Below are 24,566 nucleotides of genomic sequence, written 5' to 3'. Positions count from 1 at the left end.
TTTTTCTACAAATGCAAATATTCTAACATTTTCCTTGCATTTTTTTCCATAAACTTGTTGCTTTAAAATATGCTTCTTAGGAAAAGGAAGCATTTTATCCAAATGAACAATAAGAAAATAATATAGTAGATTTATGGCCATGCTTGTAAATTTCCATCCTCTGCCATTTAAGTCATTCAAATATACCCTAAATATAGGAAGTTCAAATTTTTATAAAAAGCACAAAGGAATCTCAATAATGGTATTAAACAGTGAGTTTGACAACAATGAAATTTTCCACACCTATTCACTCTGTTGCAGTAGTATGTGTCTTCTACTTTTGGCATTTCCATCTTCTTTAATTAGATAATTGTATCTATTGTGGAAGGTAAGGTCAAATGTTTAGTGGTAATATTAAATATATATTAACTCTCAATATTCAAAATGCCAATTAGCACATTTATATCTATCAAAGGCAAGGAATAAATATTTGTCTTAGGAATCCTTTTTTGTCTGCTTTTTCTCTTATGACAGATGGTTTTAATGCAGATGGAATAAAAATGGGATTGTTGCTTATTATGGGAATACCTGTTCCTGATGAGTAGTATTCACCTCCAAATCACAGCCCAATGTTGCTGTTATGAAAGTCAGAGATCTGGGGAAGTCTCCTGATGTAATGTAAAACTATGCTTCCTGTTGTGCTTGCTGGGCCATGTTTTGTGTGTGTGTGTGTGTGTTTGTTTTTGTTTTTAATGAGTGAACCATTTCATGAGAGCAGAACCACCAGTTGTCCCCATAGCTGTGATTCTGGTTCACATGCTCCTAGACCTACCTCAGAGACTTGTGGGGGGCCACATGTACAGATTAGAGAAACCAGACCCACCTGGAGGGATGGGTAGCCCCTCTCTGGGAGCATTCAGCAAAGCACAGTTTAAAATGGAAGCATTACAATAGTTAAAAGAAAAACAAGACCTGGAGAGGGAAAACACTGCAAAGGGAAAAAGTATCAAGTAAAAATAGGGCTGGGGATGTGGCTCAAGCGGTAGCCCGCTCACCTGGCATGCGCAGGGCACTGGGTTTGATCCTTAGCACCACATAAAAATAAAAAATAAAGATGTTGTGTCCACCGAAAACTAAAAAATGAATATTAAAAAATTCTCTCTCTCTCTCTCTTTAAAAAAAAATATTGCATCTAAAACTTAAAAAAAAAAAAAAAAAAGTAAAAACAAGATGTCAGGGATTGTGGGCCATGGGGTTTCCACTTGGCCTGTAGTGTTTGGGGGCTCAAATGGCAGAGGGTGGGTCCACTACTGTGCCCAATCACGCTGATGCTAGGCTGAGATTAACAAAATGGCACAACCCACTCCAAGGCCCAATTGGGCAATTGGCTGTTTTCATGATTCACTCCCTTCATGACTCTGGTCAGTGTTAACGAGAGCAGCCAGAGATAAGGACACCCCTTTCTTCCAGGGCCCCTGACCATGAGTAAGGGTGCTTGAGATACATGGGAAATGCACCCTCTCTGAACTCTAGGCTGAAAGCAACTCTTCTAGTTTGGCCTCCCACCGCACCCACTGGGTGGGCTAGTGGAAGGGGCTAGTCCTGGCACAAGGGAGACCTGGTCAGCATAGGGGGGTGGGGGCAGCTGCTCCTCTCCTGGCCCATAGACTGGCTGGCTGCCCCAGTGCTTGGATTCTTTGATGCACAGCCCAAGGAGGACCTTGGTGGGCCGCTCATTCACCCTCTCCCTGGGCACCCCATGGCTAAGTAGCCAACCTGTGAGGTCCTTGCATGTGGGGTCCGGCCCCAGCATGAGCTTGGCACAGCCTGGCTGGCTCTGGCACCAAAGCAAACCCACATTAGCAATGAGCTGGATCTCATCACAACCTCCAGCACCGTCATGCCCTTGACTAACAGGCTGACCAGTGAGAGCCACGGCTTGGAGGGCACCGCTGTCAGAAGGTGCTGCTGCAGGGCCTGAGTGAAAGGCACATCCTCTGGCATACTCCGGCGCAGGAGGTGAGGGTGGTGAGGGCGGCTCATGGTAGATTCAGTTGAGCATGCCCAGCTTACGCACCATCTGGATGCCCACCTCCACGGTGGTTCAAGGACAGAAGGGCAGTTCAGTGGCCTCGAAGTGCAGGAAGAAACCCAGTGTCCATACCAGGCCTGCAGCAGCCAGGTGAGCAACATCTTGCAGTGGTAGTTGAAAATGGCATCTTGGATTATGACATCCAGCAGTGTCAGCTCCCTGGAATTCAGGGACAGAGCTGAGTCCCCCTGGTCGTACACCTGTAGGATCCAGGTGATCAAGAGCTCTTTGGGGTTCTGCTTGAAGCGCTGAAAAATGTCCAGGAGCTCAGCGTATGTATAGTAGCAGTCTCCCCAGCCCATCTGGGTAGGTGCCAGCACTCTCTCAACCGAGGACACAGCTGCCCCAAGGTAGAGAAGAGCAAGAGGTTCAGGAGGGGCACTATTGCAGAAGTTGCCGGAAGTAGAAAGGGCCACACCCCCACCCAGTACCTCCTTGGGAGTGGGGCCCCTCAGATCCCCAGGTGTCAAAGGTCCTGGACGGCACTGTGTATTCAGGGGCAATCAGAGCCCAGTGCTGGATATCATGGGGGGTCCCCAAGCACAACTCTGACAGGACAGCAATCCAGTGATTTCTTCCCTCCTAGCACAGGGTTACTGTGGAGATTAAGGAAGCCACTGCTTCAAGAGTGCATGGTGCTGAGCTGCTCTCTCCCAACCACAGCCTCTTCCACACTTACCAGGAGGGAAAGCAAGGCAGCAGGACACCTGGAGAAACCTCCAAGATGGAATGATGGTGGGTAGCCCCTCTGGTAGAAGATACACCCTGAACCTCCCACTCTGCAAGGCTGGGCCAAGTTTTTGATCACTGCCAAGACTAACTCATGTTCATCCTATTGAGTAGTCTGCAGTTGTGCCGGATTGGTAGCCCAACAGTGTTTACAGCAGATCACAAAAAGTGATGTTCACTCCTAAAATTATTTAGCCTGTGTGCTTATCATTTACCAATAGTGACCAATTTTCCTACTTCTGTTTAAGTCAAAGTCAAGAGACTGTAATCAGAGATTTCCTGAAAGGACAATGGTGACATAATGACCAAGTCAGAGGTCAGAAAGCATAATTAGAATGGTTTATATAATTTATCAATAAGATTTTCATTTTAGAAGAGTTTTTAAATTTTCAAAAAAGTTGCAAAGATAATGCAGAATCTCCATGTAACCTGCATTTAGTTTCCTCTCGTGTAACATACTTACATACCATTCATCAGAACTAATAAACCAGAATCAGTATGTTACTATTAAGTCCAAACTTTATCTACATTTATCCACATTTCCTTAATTTTATCCTAAAATCCTTTTTCTGTTTTAAGATCTTGTCCCAGATATCACAATATATTGTCATCACATTTCCTTAGATTCCTCTTGGCTATGGACCCTTCTTTGATGTGTTTCTCATAACTCAACAGCATTTATGGGTTTGGAGGAGAAAAACCACAGGAATCAAGTGCCATTTTCATCATGCCATATCAAGGAAATATATCAATGTGACTTACTATTGCAGATGTTAACCTGCTAATGATATAGAGTTTTGCAGGGTTTTTCACTATAAAACTACTGCTTCCCCCACCCCCCTCATTTCCACCCTACTCTAGTATAAAGTTACTATGTGCTGTCCATATGTCAGGAGTGGGAAGTTACGCTCTCTCTCTGAGGACAGGGTCCCAACATAAATTATTTGCAATTCTTCTGCACAGAAAATTTGTCTATTCCATGTTTATTCTGTATTAAATTTTTTTCATGTCATTTTAGTCTCATGAAAACCTTATTTTATGCTTTAGGTTATAATTCAATACTATGTTTTTGTTTTGTTCAAATTATTCTAGCTGTGCCATTGGGAACCCTTCTTGGTGGCACCTGTGTCCCTTTGACATAACCCTCATTTTGTTTTTGAGTAATTCTTAACTCTGTAGTACTAAAAGACTCTCCAGATTTATATTTTATATTTCTTGCCTCAGTCCTAGAATCAGCCAGTTCTTCAAGGAGCCCTGGTTTCTTTTATGAAGAATTGTATCAGAACAGAACGGTTTTCACTTTGAACAAGACTTCAGCTTTAATTTTTTAAGGTATCCTAGACAGAGGATATATATTTTATTTATGTGGTTTATTAAGACTCACAAAATTTAAGGTTAAATACTAACAGCTTGGATCCAGTTAAAACTGTAAGGTTTGTGTTTAGCATATGAACTTCCTTCCCCCAGCCCCAGTGTGGTACCTCCGTCATCCCCTCATCTCACCTTTAAAGCCCTTTTCTTAAGAAACTACTAATCTCACCTTCTACAACTAAAATCCTTCCAAGCCTAATAATCTGCCTCCTTTCTCATTCCCACCATGGAAAAACCCTCTTTCCATCTACCTCCTCAGAACATCCCATCTGCTCCATCTCAGAACACTGGGAGCCATCTGTGTGTATGCTCCCAAAAAACATTCTACACCTAAGTGTAGACAGAAAAGGCTGGCAAGGAGAAGTGACTTGAGAACTAAAAAACTCTTAAACACCACACATGGTAGTCAGTTCGTATCCACTGGGCCATTTCTACAGGTAAGGAGAAAATATTAAATAAAGAGTTATACGGGCTAAACTCAGGTGGAAGCTGAGATGTCTGAGGTATGTCCCTGGAGCCTCTAGGAGGGTGCCTTCATGGGCATGGGACCTGTGCAACTGCATACAGTTCCATGTTTAGAAATGCCTGGTGTTTGATTAGTGCTTGGGTGGTGCTGTCCCTGTTTTCAGGAGGGAGCTGAAACTCCAAACCTCAGTTCTTGGGTTCCAAAGAAAGAAAAATTTGAAGTCAGCCACCAAAAGCCAGACAAGAAAAATTTATTACAAGTGAAAGTAAAGTGAAAAGTGAGTTGAAAGTAAAATAAAAGCAAAGTGAGGCTTAAGCAGAGAAGCACTCTGAGAGAGAGACAGAGGGAGAGTGGGCTGTCTCCAAGCAGAGAAGACAAAGGAGACAGTGCTGTCTCCAAATTTATTACTCTTTGATACCCTCCTGGAGAACGGGGGATCACTTCTGTACTCCTTGCAATCAGCTGCTCAACTCCTCCTTCATGTGGCGGGGGGAGCGGGGGTGAAATTTTTGACCTCTCTGGCACTCCCTATTTAGGGGGTCTTCATCTACAAGTCAATCCCATGTTGATGTGGGCATTGGAGTAGCTGGTCAGAAGTTATCTTAGTGTGCCTGTGCCGGTAAAGAAATTATCCTTCCCACACAAATGGAGACAACTACAGCCATAATTCCTAGCTTCACATCAACCTCAATGGACCCTATCAAGAATTAATCCCATTAATCTTTTTCTTTTGACATGTTTTCCAATAAGCTCCTTCCCTTTCACTGCTCATTGCTAGTTATTACCTTACAGTGTTGTCTTGAAATTCTCAGTAAGTTTTCAACAAAAGGTCCTACAGTTTCATTTTTTTTTTAACCTGGCCTGACAAATCACAGAGCCAATTTCAGCCTATGGTCAGGCAAACTCTGGGTGCCTCATCACCTTATAAACTCAGAATCATTCTTCTGGGAAATAAAACATATCTAGATGCCACAAATAGTCCTAGAATTCTTAACACTCTGATTATGTATTTGTACCAGTAACAGTATCAACATTCACTTTTACAATGCATGCTAACTGCCAGTCACTGAATTGGGCATCATATTAGACAAAATTGTGAATTTCCCCAGATTCGTCCAGACCGTCTTGTTTCCTGGCCTTTGGCTGCTTGCTTAATAGAGAATCCTGTCTCATCTACTGACAAAGCAGTGTCAGCCTCCCCTGGGGTAAGACTGAGTTCTGACACAGCCATGGCAGCTCCAACAGTCAGGTCTAAGCTAACCAGACCCATCCAGGTGCTGGGTTCTCACACCACTTCTGGGCTCAGAAAGTTCATTGTACAACATGGGATCTGGCTTCGTCATAACAGCCTAGACAACCAGCAGTACGAAGGAGTCAAGACTTCATGAATTGAAGATTAATGACAGGCAGAAGACCAGAGGTAGATCATAGATGAATTCTTCTCCCTTCCTTCAATTGATGGATAGTTCTACACACCTACAGATGCCCCGTGTTTCCTCTTAAAGTTCTGGCAAAATTGATTATACACCACCTGTATTTCCTTTCCTTCCTTCCTTTATCCACTCCTTTTTCCTTTGCTTCTTCTATCCTATGATTGCAGCCCCCAATAAAAGTTAGCTAAGCATGGGTATATATATATATATATATATATATCTACCTACACACACACACACACACACACATACACACACACACACACACACATATATATATATATATATATATATATATATATATATATATATATATATTCATCTGAGCTTCATATCTATCTAGGAGGATAATAATAATATTATGAGGAAACAGTCTCAGGGGTGTTGTGTTTTCCCATGCTCATACAGCTAGCAAATAAAGAGTTGGAGTGCAGGGGCTAAGGTTGTAGTTCAGTGGTACAGCACTTGCCTAGCATGAATGAGGACTGGGTTTGATCCTCAGCACCACACAAAAATAAAAGTATTGTGTCCATCCACAACTAAAATTTAAAATTAAAAAAAAAATAGAGTGTAAATCCAGGTCTCTCTGATTCCAAAGTCTATGTTCTAAATCACTGGAGTATATGCTGTCTCTTTTCCATGTATGTTGGAATTGGCTTTTAGTCTCTAGAAATGTGATCACAAGAGGCTGGTATCTGAGGAGATAAACAGAAGTATAGTAGACAGTATTTTCTAAGCATTTACAATGTGTTGGGAGTTACTTAAGAGCCTCTGTATGCATTAAATCATTAAATCCTCATATTAATCTTATGAAGGAACTATTATTATGCCTGTTTTGCAGAAGCACAGAGAGATTCCATAACTTGCCAAGGGTCTTTCAGTTACTGTGTGGCACAACCAGCACTGAACTCTGAGAGCAGAGCACGTACTGTAACCATGATGCCATCATGAGCCCCACCAGAATGAGTGAGAGGAAGATTGACACATGGAACCTAAAAGTAAACATTTTTGTTATGCTTGCCATCCATCAAAAAAAAAAATGTGAGGGGAGAAAAAGAGAGCCTTGAGTAACTTCAGAAGAACATGCATTGTTTTTTAAGAGGGTAAAGTGCATTGCTAGTGGAGAAATGGTCCGTAAGGTTGACTTGCATAAATCATTTGGAGAAGCCAGTTCTGCTCTGCAAGAGCAATGGAGTTATAGGATAAACAATTAAGAGCAACATTAGAGTTAAATTTGAATTTTTTAATAAATGTTTCTAAAAAGGAAGTTAGGGAATACCAAGGACCCTCCAACATGAGGAAGTGTGCAGCTGTATAAAGTACAAGACTGCAGTTCTGGAAGAGACCTTGAGACTTTCTGGCTCACACGAAGCTGCACAGTCCAGCAATTAAAGGTGCAAGCTGCAGCCTAGAGTCAGGGAACCTGTCTGAATCATGATCCTACAATTGCAGTTCTGTGAACTTGCCCAAACTATTAATTTCTCTTGGTCTCTTATTCCTCTTCCACACAAATGGTTTAATTATACTTATGACATAGATATAGGTATCCTAAGGGTTAATTAAGTTAATGTGCATAATGTGCTTAGCAATGTTTGCCTTAGAGCAAATAGTCCATAAACATGAGTTATTTCTATTTAGCCATAAATAAAGTATATAAGACCCATGGAGGTCATGGGATTTACCCAAGTGACTGGTTAAAATGCATGTCTTTCACTCTGTTCTTTCATTTCTAGACTGTAGGCTATGTAAAGATTTAAGGCATAGTCCCTGAACTTAAGGAGCTACTGAATGAGTATGGTATACAGGAAAGAAAAACATTTTTGTTGTAGAAACTAGGTTAGAATTCCAGAAGAGCTCCTTATAGCTGTTTTCTTGGGGCCAGGTAAATGGTATTATATACATATAGATGAAAGAATTGAAATATATATATATATATATATATATATATAGAGAGAGAGAGAGAGAGAGAGACAGAGAGAGAGTGTTTATGCATATGTGTGTATGTGTATATATATAATATTCACATGTACACATATAATATATATGTATATATGAATGCAATTATTGTATCTTTCATGTACATATAGTATCAGGCACATGGTGGGTCTTCAATTAATGGGTTCTGTGAGAGGAAAAATAAACTGAGTTCGTATCGTGACAGCTTTCTTTCATTTTCCCCCTTACCAGAAAGGTGTGGGAGGGAATAATGTAAGACATAGGATATGTTTTTGGAAATAAAGTTAATTTAAAACTTGTTTTGAAACAATTTTGTAGGACTGTATAATCCCGTGAAGTAATAGGAATTACTTTCAGATGTCACAAAACCATGGCTGGGACACACTGACCTCATGAAAGGAAGCTCTTCTCGTAAAGGTCAACGGACACCAGCCAATGTGTGCAGCAAACATTGCCTTCTAAGCAGTCATGGCTCGGCACCCCACCTGCAGGTGCTTCTTGGCATGAGCTTCACAGCAAATGTTAATAGTTCAGTTTAAGGAAACTGGTAGCTTTCAGACCCTGAGCTTAAAAGATTCAAATATTAAACCCAAAGATATTATTTAATAGTGATCCATAATAATTTGGAAAATACTTTTGCCAGAGATATTCAGATAGAATTGAAAACCTTCACTGTAGTGGTTTGTTTGCACCTCCTTCCCTTCAATCATCTGTAAGTGCTGCTGCTAGCACTTACATTCTCTTTTCTCCTTAAAAAGTGTCCATAGGCAATAAAGCAGACATCCAAAGAGAAAATTCAAGGCAAGAAGCAGAAAGTATGAGTAGCCAGACTAGATACCTAGACCTAGAAAAATGTCACCCTGGAAGTTCCAGCAATGTGTCATGATTGGCAGGCTCCCTAACCAAGAAGAGAGAAAATGGCGCTAAGATGCTCAGGGCTGCTAAAATTTTAGGGAGTAACTGCTCTTCCTCTGTTCTGTCCTTTACATTTTAATCCTTGGAACACTTGTGGATTCTCCATTCACCCCCACCCCCTTCCCTCCCTCACCACTTGTGAAGATTTTTTTTTTTAAATATTTCACATTAATCCTTCTCCTTAGTTTTCATAAGAGAGAAGCTGGGGTGGGGGGTGGAAATCCAACCACTGTTGCTTTTCTAACCAGTCTGATGGACTCCGCCTTTAACCAGCTGTCTACAGTTCCCACCAAGCAGAGAATTAAATCAGTACTTGTGATACTTGACCCATTTTCCATTATTATTTGAGGGAAGTTTTAAACATGCCTTCATTTCACTCATGCAACCTCTGTCTCTTACATGGCTACTTTTCCTAGCCAGAAAGCCTCTCTTTATCCTTTTCTTGGCCTGGACTTTGATCTGTACTGTACTTCTTCCCACAAGGATTTTTAATTTACTAAGTGAAATATTTCCAAACACCCACTGAAAAGAGGAAGATAATCTACTAAAGGGAACTCATTAAACCACGGGACAAGTCACAAGTGGCATCCTGGGCTTTCTTGGCCCCAGGTCATTTCAGTCTCTAAGGTTGATGAGGCAGAGAAAAATATGGGTCATCTGACAAAAGCAAACAAAACTGGTGATCCATATAATGTGGTGCTTGCTTTACAATGGAATGTTTATCTCCCGGGCCCTTTAAGTTGGAAACATCTGGTAGGACATTGCTGCTAGGTATTCTGGTGGATTTTAGAATTCTGAAGGGGTTGTCCTTAAACCATTTGTGTCTTGTTTGTAATGGATTATTCTGAAAATACAAAATCTTGACATCTAAATAATAAGTGAAGCCTGAGGCTCAAAAAGTCAAAGTCTTTATTTTATAGGACCTTTTATTTTATTTTTTTTAAAATTCATAGGATACAGAATATTTTGAAATACAGTCTGAACGATCTTAAATGACTAAATTGTGCCAATGAAATAACTATATAAGAAGTTTCCAAAGTGAGTATTTCCTATTTTAAAATATTCTTTTGAGAGAATTTCAACAGATTAGACAAAGGGGAATGAAGGAAAGGGAAGGGGCGGGGTAGGAATGGGAAAGGCAATAGAATGACTCTAACATAATTTTTCCATGTACATGTATGAAAATACCTGAGTGAATCCCACCATCAGGTATGCTTACAAGACTGGAGTCCTGAGTAGAATAAGATATACTCCATGCTTGTATAATTTTATCAAAATGGATTCTACTATTATGCATAACTAAAAATAAAATAAAATAAAATCCAGCTAAAAGTTAAAAAAAAAATAAAAAGAGATTAGTGCATGTGGTAAAAATTTGCTTCCATTCTGTAGGATCTCTCATCACCGCACTGGTTGTTTCTTTTGCTGAGAAGATTTTCAGTTTGAATCCATCTCATTTATTGATTCTTGATTTTATTTCTTGCACTGTAAGAGTCTTGTTAAAGAAGTCAGGGCCTAATCTGACATAATGAAGATTTGGGCCTGCTTTTTCTTCTATTAGGCTCAGGGTCTCTGATCTAATTCCCAGGTCCTTAATCCACTTTGAGTTGAGTTTCATGCATGGTGAGAGATAGAGGCTTAATTTCATTTTGCTGCATATGGATTTCCAGTTTTTCCAGCACCAGTTGTTGAAGAGGCTATCTTTTCTCCAATATATGTTTTTGGCACCTTTGTCTAGAATGAGATAACTGTATTCATGTGGGTTTGTCTCTGTGTCCTCTACTCTGTACTATTGGTCTGAGGATGTGGGGGAAAAGGCACACTCAAACATCATTAGTGGGACTGCAAATTCGTGCAACCACTATGGAAAGCAGTGTGGAGATTCCTCAGAAAACTGGGAATAGAACCACCATTTTACCCAGCTATCCCACTCCTTGGTTTATACCCAAAGGACTTAAAAACAGCATACTACAGTGACAAAGCCTCAGCAGTTTATAGCAGCACAACTCATAATAGCTAAATTGTGGAACCAAACTAGATACCCTTCAAAAGATAAATGGATAAAGAAACTGTGGTATATGGAAATATTACTCAGCATTAAAAGAGAATACAATCATAGCATTTGCATGTAAATGGATGGAGTTGGAGAATACCATGCTCAGTGAATTAAGCCAATCCCCAAAAACCAAATTCCGAATGTTTTATCTGATATGTGGATGCTGATCCATAATGGGGGTGGGGGTGGGAAAAATAGGAGGAATGGAGGAACTTTGGATAGGGCAAAGGGGAGGGAGGGTAAGGGAGGGGGCATGGGAGTCGGAAAGATGTTGGAATGAGATGGACATCATTACTCTAAGCATATGTATGAAGACACGAATGGTGTGATTCTACTTTGTGTACAACCCGACATATGAAAAATTCTGCTCTATATGTGTACTATGAATTGAAATGCATTCTGCTGTTAAATTAGAATAAGTAAATAAATTTTTAAAATACAAAATAAACATTTTATTGTATCTTAACTTCAACTCTCAGTATTTATCTGCTAGGAAAACCACTGGTTTAAGAAGTCAAACAAGCTTACAGCAGTGGAGGCCATCTCTAAGTGATTACTTGCTTTGTTTTGCAAACATTGTGTGTGTGTGTGTGTGTGTGTGTGTGTGTACATATATAATTATTCTGTGTAGATACATGTATATGCATTTGTGTTGATAAGCAAATAACAGCACTGCTTATACTGAACATCAATTTGTTTCTCCAAGCATTACACCTGAGCATAGGATCCCAGAAAACATGAATGACTCCCAGTTTCATCTTCAAAATCCTCCTGCCTGGCACTGTCATCACTGTTGGATAAATGTTTACTGATTCTTGAAACCAAAGCCAGAGTTGAAAAGCCCATGCATGCCTGTGGCTCTTGGAGATGGGCTTTTGCATATGACTTGCACTGGAGAACACTGCTTTGTTTCTAGAGCGTAAGGAGGATGCTCCACCATGTTGGTTTTCCAGTTACAGTCAGACAGATTGTCTTGCTTTAAGCTGCATTTCACTGCATTTTAAAGCCATTTCTCCCTCCCCGGCTTTCAATGTCATAAACTAATTGCAGAAACAATGGGAAAGAAATCTGAGAATGAAATACACTCATGGGTGATTGCAAACCCTTAGTTTAAGGGCTGAAATAAATAAACCACTCCAAAAAGAATACAGACAGGGAGGGAAACTTGGAGGACAAAAAGAAAGGGAACTATGTAGGTCAAGGGCATTGGGAAATGTGGGTGCATATGGCTCCTAAGGTGCAACTGGCTCACTGAACCTAACAAAAGAAGCTCACAAAGCACTTTCACATACATTATTTCATAGCCACTGAATGAAGTAGGGAGTTATCTTGCTCTGATAGATGAGAAGAGGTGTTCAGAAAGGTTGAGTGATCTGCCCAAGGTCACACAGCTAATATACAAGTAGTAGATCTGGCACATAACCTCTGACATCATCATCTCAATCATCATTGTCCTCGTATTCATGCCAGATCCCCAGTTCTTATCTGGGTACATGACCAACCCCTCCACCACTCCTTTGCCCAGTGTTTTTTTACAGACACCACAATCAAATCAATATGTCCAAGGACTGCCTACTCAAGAGTAAATGTTATCAGGGAGGAAGGAGAAACTCTCTAGATTTGGGGAAAATTATCATTATTCCCTTTTCTCAACAATAAATTGCATAGATGAAACATAAGCTCTGATAAAAAAAAAGACATTAACATTTTGAAACCTTTCACAGTGTGTATGTAGATTGTTTGAAATATAAAATAATAACGATGCAGCTATGAGCTATTCCAGGCCTCTCCACTGTGTTTCCACTCTGTGAGGTAGCTGCTATGATGGTCCTTCTTTTGCACAAGAAAACCGAGGCAATAAATCCCAGTAACTTGCTCAGAGTCACACAGCTGGTGAGCAGCAGCATCTGGACCGTCCTACTCTGAGTCTCCTGCAGACCAACACACCATATAACTTTATGTGTCCATTTCAAAAAAGAGTAATTCTAGGTGATTTCATTGTCACGTCAATCACTTTAATTTTTCGTATCTGTTTTATTATAAATCCACTCAAGTTTATACTATGTTCTTAAATCTTCTTTAATTGATAAAGTCTTGAAAATGATTCAAAGGCATCACTTCCCTTATGATACTAAAAAAAATTTTTTTTTCAATCATTAAAGTAACAGCCTCTATAAAAAGAAAAAAAAGTTAAGCCATTACAGGAACATATAAAAGAGACAGTTATGGTCCTGTGTAAGTTTAGCTTCCCTGTTGTAGATAATTCCTTTTGATACCATCAAGTAGCTCATCCCAGTTATAATTCACTCAAAACTGAGTCTGATGCAGCCACGTCTATGTTTATAGCAGCTCAACCCACGATAGGTAAACTATGGAACCAATGTAGGTGTCCTTCAATAGAAGAATGCATAAAGAAAATGTGGTATATATGTATATTCAATGGAATATCACTCAGCTTTAAAGAAGAATGAAATTATGGCATTTGCCAGTAAATAGACGGGAGTTAGAGAATATCATGCTCAGTGAAATAAGCCAATCCCATAAAACCAAAGATGAATGTTTTCTCTAATATGCGGATGCTGATTCACAATGGGGGGTGAGGTACTAGAGAAGAATAGAGTTAGCTTAGATGAAGTAGAGGGGAGTGAAGAGGGGGGAGGGGGAGGAGATGTGGAGACAGAAAGGACAGTAGAATGAAACAGACATTATTACTTTATGTATATATATGACTACATGACCAGTGTGATTCTACAACCTGTTCAATCAGAAAAATGAGAAATTATACCCCATCTATGTATATCAAAGTGCATAAATATATTCTACTGTCATGTATAACTAATTAAAAAAAAATTTAAAAAACTTGAGTCCAGAACTTTCAGCAATTTACATTTATGGTGTTCAGCTAACTGCACCCACTCAAGGTTTTTCTAGCAGTAACAGCAGTTAGGCAGCATCTGGTCAGTGCAATGAGTATTCCACCAAGGGCCTTACCCACCTTCTTCCCTCAGCCTGCCCTGAGGTCCACCAACCTGAGATAAATATCAGCATCAGCAAAGCAGTACTGGGTGACTTCTGGTGCTTGCTTCACCTTTACTGAGAGGAGAGGGAAAGGAGGCCCAATGAGTAGAGCTACAGGGAGCAAAGGGGAGAGAGACGAACAAAAATAGCAGGCAGACCAAGAAAGAAAGCCTTCATACTCTTCAAAGTTAATTCAGAAAGCCATGTTTTATGGTTGAGAAACTGGCTCTAAAAACACCTTCATAGAAGAAACTCCTAACATACTCAGGCAAAGTTAAATTCATTCAATACATATTAATTATTACCTACTACAGGCCAGGCACTGGGCTAGGTGCAAGGAATGTAAAGGTGAGCCACTAGATGCACTTTATGAATCATAAAGCTTACAGTATAATGGGAAGACAGATATTAACCACATGAATGCAATGTAAAGTCAGGATAATTGTTAAGAGGGGAAGTTATAGTAAAATGATGAAAAGGATCTCATATAGATGACTAAGTTGTGTGCTATGAGCAGGGGAAAGTTATTCATTGTTTCAAAGACAAACTCCATTCAATCTTTCATATGACTCTATAAATAAAGGTGAAATGGTGCTCTTAGGATGCAGGCTGACAAGTTAGAGAAAACCAAACCAAACCTGTGACCAACTTGATTTTATGGACCCCAGGCCAAAAGCAATGCTGGACACCTTTGAATTTGCCTAGGGCTCCACTACAGCTTCTTGGTAGTGATATATAACAATGCAGAGAGAGATCAAAGGGTAGAAAATGCATGACAAATAAGCTTTGGATCAGGCAATTTAAAAGGCTGATATGTTTTGCATAACATCAGAGAACAAGACAAGCTGCAGGTGCTGAGATGACAGTTCAAGGAAGCATGTACTGCTAGCAAAAACACAAGGCTGTTTGATTCCCTTAAAACTGATGCAGGAAAATTTACAGGAAAGGTCCAATCAGCCAGCGCTAGATCAACTTCTCAAAATACTATCAAGTGATCTCTCCCCAAAGGTAAACCTTTCCAACATTACTAAGAGTCTATCCACAGCTGTTCCACTAATTCAAGAAAGAATGAGATCTACATGTACTGATGATTTTGAAAGATTATGCTACAAATACAACTATGAATGATTAATTCATTGGGCGGTTTCCATTCATTTGAATTCACTACAAAGAGCTTTAAACTGTGCAGAGTACAGGTGTTGCATTTGTAGGCATTTCAATTTTTGAAAGTCGGCATCAAGTTGTCGGCCAAAGGAAAAAAATTGCAATTTCCATTTTTTCAATAGGAAGGCCTGATTTTGCTTATGCCTGTGATTTCTAACCTAGCAAGTAAACTCCTTGCAGTCCCCAACTTTTTAAACTTTCACATTGGGTATTTTTAAAGAAGAGTCTCCTTAACTTTTATTCAATTTTCAGGTGGGGCTATAACCCAAAATATGTAGAATCAGGGATAACATCATTTATGACTTTTGGAGCTTTTCTCAGAGATGTAATTTTAAAAGCACAAAATTTTTTTGGTGTAACTTAATAGAAGTAAATGTTTTTCCATGTTTCAATGTTTTCATGCATACGCAAAATAGAGTATTATAAATGTACATGTCTAGGTAGGTGAATGCATACAGAGATATAAGCAGGAAGAAATGTAAAATAAGTGTAGCTCTCTAGATCAGACCTGAAAGTGCTCATGCATTAAAGGCTTGGTTCCCAGTGCGTAGCCCTATGGAGAAGTGGCAGAAACTTTAGGAAGTGGGGCCTAGTTGGAAAAGGGGGGCTCTGAGGGCATGCCTTTGAAGGGTTTATATTGTCCTTAACATGTCACTACCCACTGCCTCTGTCTTTCCCTGCCAAGGTGAGCAACTTTGCTCTATCCCACCCTTCCACCATGATGTTCCTTTTCCACAGACCCACTGCAATGAGGCCAAGTGATCATGAACTGAAACTGTGAACCATAATAAATCTTTCTTCTTTTAAGTTGTTTTTCTCAGACATTTTGTCACAGCAACAGAAAACTGACTAATACATACATATGTCGTATACAATGCTATGCTGTAGCCTGTTCGACTTTCTGACGCAACAGGTATACCAATAACTGTAAATACCTTGAGAATAGAAACTACTTTCCATTTATCTGTTGTTATAAAACTTGCCCAGCACACAGTCATTGCTCAATAAAGTGAATTACCCAGTAGTCCCATTCCAAATTAACTTGTCTAGGAAAAAGTGGAGTTGGTTTATTATACTTTAATTAAAATATCAGAAATACTTGAGAACACAGGAAACATTGTTTTGGAAATTTTTAACATTTAACTTTTCAAACAAATTATAGATTTATAAAGATATAATCTGAAAGTTTTTTAAAAAATCTTTTAATCAACTCTATGAGAAACATATTGGGAGAATTAAAAGGTTAGTTGTACAATTCACACTCCACAATCCACTCATTGCTTTCCAACATGTGAATTCTACTGTTACGGTTTTGATGTGAGGTGTCCCCCAAAAGCTCATGTGTGAGACAATGCAAGAAGGTTCAGAGGAGAAATGATTGGGTTGTGAAAGTTTTAACCCAATCAGTGAATAAATCCCTGATAGAGATTAACTGAGTGGTAACTAAAATGGTAGGGTGGGGCTGGAGGAGGTGGGAATTTGGAGCGTGGCTTTGGGGTACATATTTTGTTTCTGGAAAGTGGAGTCTTCCTCTGCTTTCTGATCACTATGTGAGCAGCTTCCCTCTGCCGCACTCTTCCACCATGCTCCCCTGTCTCACCTGGAGCCGGCCTTCTATGGACTAAGACCTCCGAAACTAAGCTTCCAAAATAACCTTCTCCTCCTCTACAATGTTTTGATCTGATCTTTTAGTCACAGAGGGGAAAAAGCTGACTAAAACATCTACACACAAGGTTAATAATAAATACAGAATTTTTACAAGATTTAATGGGAAGTAGGAGGAAAGAAACTCTGAGAAGGGGTTATTTTCTGCAAAGCAAGATCTTTGTCCTCATTTCAGAAAACCTCCAGTCCCTCTCCTGATGGGGTCCTTGCTTTTTCTCCTTTTCTTATCTTCTTTATTTACTTTCTTCATTCTGTACTTTAGCATCTTTCTCCTTTCTCTGAGCACTTGGAATGAAACATGAAGAAACTTAATCCAGGTTATTAAATCCATACAAAAGTTTGCATTTAAAAAATATATGTAATTGCAGACTTAGGAAAGAACTTAAGTTACATCTTCATTTGCTTACTTAACAGACAAGAAGACTAAGCCTTAGGACATTGCCAACTATCATTCAGCTGGAGGAATAAGAGCAGACACTTAAAAATAAAATATTTATTTTCCCATGATATTTGCATTACTGTGGATAAATTATTAAACCAGATAATTCTGTTTAATTCTCCAATAACTGTATGCTTTGATATTGTGGCAGACAATAAGTCTCCTGGGGCTCAAGAAGAAGGAGCTCATGGGCTGAGTGGCCAGAGAATGGGGTTAGAGGGAGCAGGAGGGGTAGGGAAAGGCAACTGACCGTGTGAGGCTGAGTCCCTCCTCATCAACAGGGGATAGCACCCACTTTATGTCATGCAGTGCACTTTCAATCCATTTGGTTGAATGAATGAAAACAAAATATGGTTTAAAATCAGAGGGATGGAAATGTGCATGATATTCAGGATAATTACAAATAAATCAGTCTAAGCCAGAAGGCCTGAATAAAGAGGGATTAGGAAGTAAGCTGGAAAAGTTTCCATTCCACCTTTGAACTTCTACAGTATCCCCAGGTCATTTCTAAGGTAGCTTTACCACACTGATTCCACTGGGAAGGAGGTCTTGCTTATCTGTCTCCCGCCCCCCAAAAGGTGTACTCTGCTGTGAGGGTCAGGATCATGATCTCCAACTGTATACTCAAAGTTTCCCATAGGGACTGGTCCAGTAATATGTTAATAAACCTGTGTCAAATGAGTGAATTAATGAACCAATATATACTATCTTTGTATAATGATCACACACAAAAATGGTGCACACTGATGTCAATGTGATGTGAATTTCAACTTAAAGGTAATAGATAAATCAGTGTAAATGTTTGATAGGATCTAAATGGTGAGGAACAAGACACTAATGTCACAACATAAGTAAGAGTTGAAAGGGTGGGATGATAACAGGCACGGACAGAAATGAACCTGTAAATGTGAAAGATATTGCATAGAATTCTAGATATGGGTGGCTGGGGTTGTGGCTCAGTGGTAGAGCATTTGCCTAGCATGTGGGAGGCACTGGGTTCGATCCTCAGCACCACATATAAATAAATAAAGTAAAGGTCCATTGACAACTAAAAGGAAAAAAAAATTAAATCCAGAAAAAAAAAAAAACACCAGATATGCATTAAAATGGATGCCACGCTCCAAAAACCACCGGTATTCTTGTTCTATTGATCCATTTCTAGCTACTACCTACATTATTAAAATATCCCTATCCAATTTGAGTTCAAAATACTCTTGGCTTTTACCTCTTACTGTCTGGACCTTTTATTCTCTAGAGTACTATCATCTAGGGCATATTTACACTGCATTCCATCATATCTTTGAAGTCTGACAAGTACATCACAATTTTATTCAAAGGAAAAAAAAACTGCTATGTAACTTGATAATTTCCATTGATTCTGTCAACAAAAGCATCACCAAACAAAGGGAAAACAGAGCAAGTCATGTCATCAGGCCCTGTTTAAGGAATCGAAAACAGAATATTTCAACATAAACATACACTAAAATTTTGATATGGAAAGAAAGAATGTTCTTTTGAAATTAACATAAATTATGAGTATCTATAAATTTTTAGAGAGGTCTTAACTAGAGTGCATTTTTAAGAACCCACCTAAAAAACATCTTTTGTTTTGTTTTGTTTTGTTACCCAGGGGTGTTTAACCACTGAGCCACATCCCCAGAACTATTTTTTTCTTTCTTTTTTTTTTTTTTTTTTTTTTTTTTGAGACAGGGTCTCACTAAGTTACTGAGGCTGGGTTTGAACTCGCAATCCTCCTGCCTCAGCCTCCCAAGCCACTGGGATTACAGATATGTGCCACCAACATGAAAACTTCTTTGCCCTTTATACGAAGTGTTTCCACAGCACAACAACTTTGTAGCTCCAAAACTGACCTAGCCAAAACATAACCATTAAAGATTAAGAATCAGAAATTATATAAAACTGACAATCTTGCTTTATATGTATTCCAACTACAAGGTTAACATATTCTTAATAAATCTAGTCTGAATGTTTGTAGGGAACCCATCTATTATTTAAATCAACATTTACTGAGCATGTATTATGTTTCAGAGACTGAATTAAACTTATGTAATTAATTACATTTAGTTTTCAGAACAATTTTTTTTTTGAAGTAAGCATTATTAACCTCAGCTTTTAGGTGGAAAATGAGGCTCTACAAATCAAATGACTTACCCAAGTTCACCCCTTGTAACTGATAGAAGAGTCATGGAATAATGAAAAAGGATATAAATCTTAAAATCCAAAAACCTGAATTATGGTAATGGTACCACTCATTAACAGCAGTGGGTTCCTGGGTGACTCATTTACCAGCCGAGTCTTGGCTTTCTCGTTTAAAACATGCAGGCAGTGAAGTCTAACGGTATGAACCATGGAGCCACCTGACTCCGTATGTGGATTTCTTCACCCGGAAAAAATGTGGGCAATTATAATATTAATAAGAACTATCCCAGAGGAGTGTTATACAGAGTACATATATTAGTAAAGTGCCTGGAAGTGTGCATGGTATATAGTAAGTGATCACAAACACACACACACACTTGAGCTATTAATACAATTATGACCTGTCTCCTAGGATTGCTACCCAAAAAAAAAAAAAAAAAAAAATAGAAAGAAAGAAACATATGGAGCTGGGCACGGTAGCGTATACCTGTAATCCCAGCTTCTCAGGAGACCGAAGCAGGAGTATTGCAAGTTCAAAGCCCGCCTCAGCAACTTAACAAGGCCCTAAGCAACTTAGTGAGACCCTATCTCAAAAAAAAAAAAAAAAAACAGAAAAGTGGGGATGTGGCTCAGTGGTAAATGCCCCTGTGTTCAATCTCCAGAACCAAAGAAGGAGAAGGAGAAGAAATGTGAAAGCACCAAGTCCATAAGAATAATGACTCATTGAATGTGCATTGCAAAGGTTGACACTAGCTTAAAGCTCAATGATAATGAGACCGTGCCATAATAAAAGGCATTAATAAAAGCTTCACTGCTATCAACCCCTTATGGAAATCATCAAAGGCCTTCAGCCACATGGTTCTGTGTTAGACAATGCTCAAATGAGTTAAAGGAATTTCTCCCAGCCAAGTGAAGATCTTGGTTTTCATCTGTGGTGCTGGTTCTTTGATGGTGAAGGTAGCAATAGCTCACCCTAATCCTGGGTGAGCTGGAACACTGTGCAGAAATGCTCAAAGTTCCAAAAAGGACAATGCACACCTGATTCCCTCCAGGCCTCTAAGACCCAAATATTGCTTCAATTGCAAAGATATTTTTTCCCACATGGGAGAGGTCAGCTGCAGAATGCCATTACGGAATTAATAATGTACGTGTCTGGTAAATGGCATTTGTGTTGAGTTCTAATAATAGAGATTCAGAAAACAATGGCTTAAACAAGTTCCTAGCAAGGAGTCCTGAGGGAACCAGGTGCTGCAGCATCATTCAGTCATCAGGGACTCATCTGCTCAACCATCCTCAGTGTGGAGAGACACATCACGATTGTGACTAAGATTTGTCCGTGAAAGGACCAGGCCCTAGATTCTACCACCTTCAGCCCTTAGAGTTTGCTTAACTTGGTGAGACCATGTGTGTTCATGTTCATGTGGGACTGTGAGGCTCTTCTGGATTTTTTCCACTAAGGGCGGTTTCTTCTACTCTAATCCCTGAACATTCAACAAAAACCAGCTTGTACTGTCAAGAGACCCGCCAGAACTCCTGGTTGCCAGCTTCATCTTGCTATAGTGTTTTGGAAAGTGCTGAAATTTAGTATTAAAAAAAAAAATAAGCTTTATTAGCTGCCCAGCTCAGCTTTGGCTCTAATTCCTAACATTTATAACAACCCTATAGAGAAGGAATTCTTTATCCCATTTTATACATAAAGAAATTTAGGCTCAAAAAGTTTACATGATGTATCCAAAATCACAATGCTAATTTGTGATACATATCAAGTCCTAGTCCAAATAAAGTGTGTGTGGGGAAGGCAGAAACTTTTTGTCAGGGTAGCAGAATGTCACTCTTTGCTTCCTAGCTGAGCCTCTGCTATCAAAAGGTTGATCCCATCTCTGAATTCTCATCCATATCCTAACTTTAAGAGTGGGTCTAGGATCAGACCAGTATTGTTCCATTTGTTTGTTTGTTTTTTGTATATGCGTTTACTTAACTACCACAACACATTTATAGAAGCGCAGCTCTGTAGGTACCAAACCCATATGCTTTACTCTGTTCCACTTATTCATCAAATAAATCTATTTAGTTCACATTTAAGCAGGAAAAAAAGACCTCTGCTAAATTCAAAAAAAAATCACTAATAACACTAAGGTTTCAAGTCAGAGAAGTTGGTTCACTTGGCAAGCACAAGCAAAGCCTGGCCCCCCCAGAAGCTTAGGCAAAGGAGCCAGAAACCGAGGCACAGCCAGGAGCCTGGTTTGGCAAGACTCCTGGGCCTCCCTGGCCTTTCTAGATCCAGACAAAATGGAGCAACAGGATTAAGTTAGGGCTTGGGCAAGTACTCCTGCTAAAAACTTTGGTGGGAAGAGGAAGAGGCAGCCAGATGTCAGGCTTTGACAACCCAATGGCAGGGAAGAAACAGGGTTTCAGGGAGAGTGAGGAACCCCTTTGTGGTAGGCACAGTCTACATGGAGGGCTTACATAAGAATCAGATTCAGAAGCAACAAAGCAGTAACCTGGCCTAGCAGCCTGGATTGCTCCCTGACGGGCAAGATGCGTTCATGGTGCCTAGTTGCCAGGTGCTACCTTTTACCGACACGCACAGTTTACCTTGGTATCTCCATCTGCAGAAGGACCCTGTAATGAGCTGTTCTAAAGTCAACGTGGCCTAGTCAGGAATTACATTTTTAAGAATTTTTGCCTTGACTAGTTTTAGGTTAGCATTGGCTAAATGGATGTGGGATTTAGAGAACAAAAGTGAAGTAGTAGCTATTGTTCTCCAAAGGTCTTTTCAGTCAGATAGAATCCTCTGCTCCTTGTCCAATTCTTCTTCCTGACCCCAAGCCCGGCTTCTTCGCAGAAGCCCTGTGCCAACCACCAGAAGCCTAGTTACAGATCCAAAGAGGCAATAGAACAAACCATTTCCCATAGACTTCCTTGAGAATTTCCTTCTGTGTTCCCACTCCAGTGATAGGAAGTCTTTAATTTCTCATATCTTCCGTGTATTCTGTCCTGTCCACATGCACCAGTGCTTCAGAAAAACTAATTAGTGTCTCTTATTATGATCTTCAACTTCTCCTTTTGGACCTTTTCTTCCCCAGTTCTTGACATTGAGGTCTTCTATTCCACATACCCATGGTGATGGTGCTTTCTAATCTAAATGGGCCCTTGTTCATCTAGAAAGCAGCTCTGTCTCCTTTGGTCCAGGGAATTCCCTCATCTATCTTAGCTATCTTAGCATCCCTCCTATACTTATGGAGAGGAAGGAAATGATGAGGACCGAAAAGAAACTGTGTTCCCCAAGACAATAAACAGAGGCTGACTCTCCTCTGATGCACACAGGGTTCCCATGACAGAACGATCTACATTTATTTTATCCAAAGAACAACTGGCTCTCCTGAGTCTCCTATGCAGTAGAATTGCCTTGATTTGCCCTGGCAAGCAAGCATGAGCATGACCATTGTCAAGTCTGAATAAGAGGCAGGGTCTGGCCAGGCACAGTGGTGCTTGCCCATAATCCAGAAGTTCAGAAGGCTGAGACAAAAGGATTGCAATTTCAAAGCCAGCTCAGCAACTTAGTGAGTCCCTAAGCAACTTAACAAGACCCTGTTTCAAAATAAAAATTAAAATTAAAAAGAGATCTGGGGATGTGGCTCCATGGTTAAGCCTCCCTGAGTTCAATCCCTGTTACAAAAAAAAAGAGGGGGAGAGTAAGGGTCTAATAGCAAGGAATAGTGTCAGAATAAGGGGGAAAATAGTTATATGTCAGGATTTTTGGCACATTACATTATTCTGATTTAAGCTAAGTAAAAATTGTAACTTGTCTTATTTGATTCAGAAGTGCAATGACGAGTCCTGTTTAAAGCATAACAATATGGGGGCTCTTACTTGCCATTTCTAGACACTGTACCTCTAAAAAAATTGACTTAATTCTCAACCAGATATTTTCCTATGGCAAAAATGGTGGTTGTGGATACAGACTCTACAAGTCAACTGCTATTACACAAAGAAAGAATTCAGCTAGCATTGGCACAAATGTCCTAAGAATGGCTTTGAATTGGATTGGGTCTTATTTTAGTTGGCTTTTTTGCTGTTGTGATCAAAGACCTAACAAGAACAGTGTAGAGGAGGAAAAGTTTATTTGGGACTCACGGTTCAGAGGCTTCAGTCCATAGATGGCTGACTCCATTGCTCTGGGCCAGAGATGTGGCAGAACATTAGGGCAGAAGGGCATGAAGGAGGAAAGCAGCTCAGGACTTGATAATCAGGAAACAAAGACAGAGCTCTGTTCACAAGGGACAAAATATATACCCCAAAGACACACCTTAGTGATCTAACTCCTCCAACTATGCCCTTCCTTACCTGCCTACAGTTACCACCCAGTTAACCCGTTCAAGTAGATATACTGATTAACTTAAGGCTCTAGTAACCTGAATATCTCATCTCTAAATGTTCTTGCATTGCCTCACACATGAGCTTGTGGGGGACACCTCATATCTAAACCATAGCAGGTCTCATGCCAGCTCCTGAACTATTCATGGTGACCCCAAAAGTGAGATTAGAACTAACTCATGCACTGTGTTTGCTAGAGCAAGGATACATTTGCATAGCAGAGATTTAAAAATAATGATTAAGCATGATGGCACACACTTATAATCCCAACCACTTGGGAGACTGAGACAGAGGGATCACAAGTTCAAGGTAGCCTCACAAACTTACTGGGACCCTGTCTCAAAATTTAAATTTTTTAAAAAGGGGCTAGGGATAAATCTTGGTGTTAGAGTCTCCCTGGGTTCAATCTCCAGTACAATAGGAAGAAAGGGAGGGAGGGAAGGAAGGAGGGAGGATAGCAAAAGGAAGAAAGGAAAGAAAGAAAGAGAAAACAAGCAAGCCAGGCACAGTTGCACATGCCTATAATTCCAGCAATTCAAGAGGCTGAAGTGAGAGAATTGAAATGGGAAGGTTTCAAATTAAAAAGCTTCTTCTCAGCAAAGGAAACAATTAGTAACGTGGTGAGAGCCTACAGATTGGGAGAAAATCTTCATCACATGAACCTCTGATAAAGCATTAATCTCTAGGATATACAAAGAACTCAAAAAACTTAATACCAAAAAAAGCAAATAACCCAATCAATAAAT

General features: G+C 39.8%; 1 non-coding gene and 1 pseudogene across 1 annotated transcript; both read right to left on the bottom strand.

Annotated features, from left to right (window-relative positions):
* Positions 1-1,528: 1,528 nt before the first annotated feature.
* LOC143398515 (uncharacterized) overlaps positions 1,529-24,566 on the bottom strand; it is a 37,430-nt pseudogene continuing 14,392 nt past the window's right edge.
* On the bottom strand, positions 2,516-2,606 carry LOC143398744 (small nucleolar RNA SNORD88). The gene has a single exon (XR_013091339.1). It is a non-coding gene; the product is annotated as a small nucleolar RNA SNORD88 (small nucleolar RNA).

Source organism: Callospermophilus lateralis, chromosome 4, assembly GCF_048772815.1.
Source record: "Callospermophilus lateralis isolate mCalLat2 chromosome 4, mCalLat2.hap1, whole genome shotgun sequence".
NCBI classification, from domain to species: Eukaryota; Metazoa; Chordata; class Mammalia; order Rodentia; family Sciuridae; genus Callospermophilus; species Callospermophilus lateralis.
Note: the sequence above shows the minus strand (reverse complement) of the source record. Positions and strands in the feature narration are given on the sequence as shown.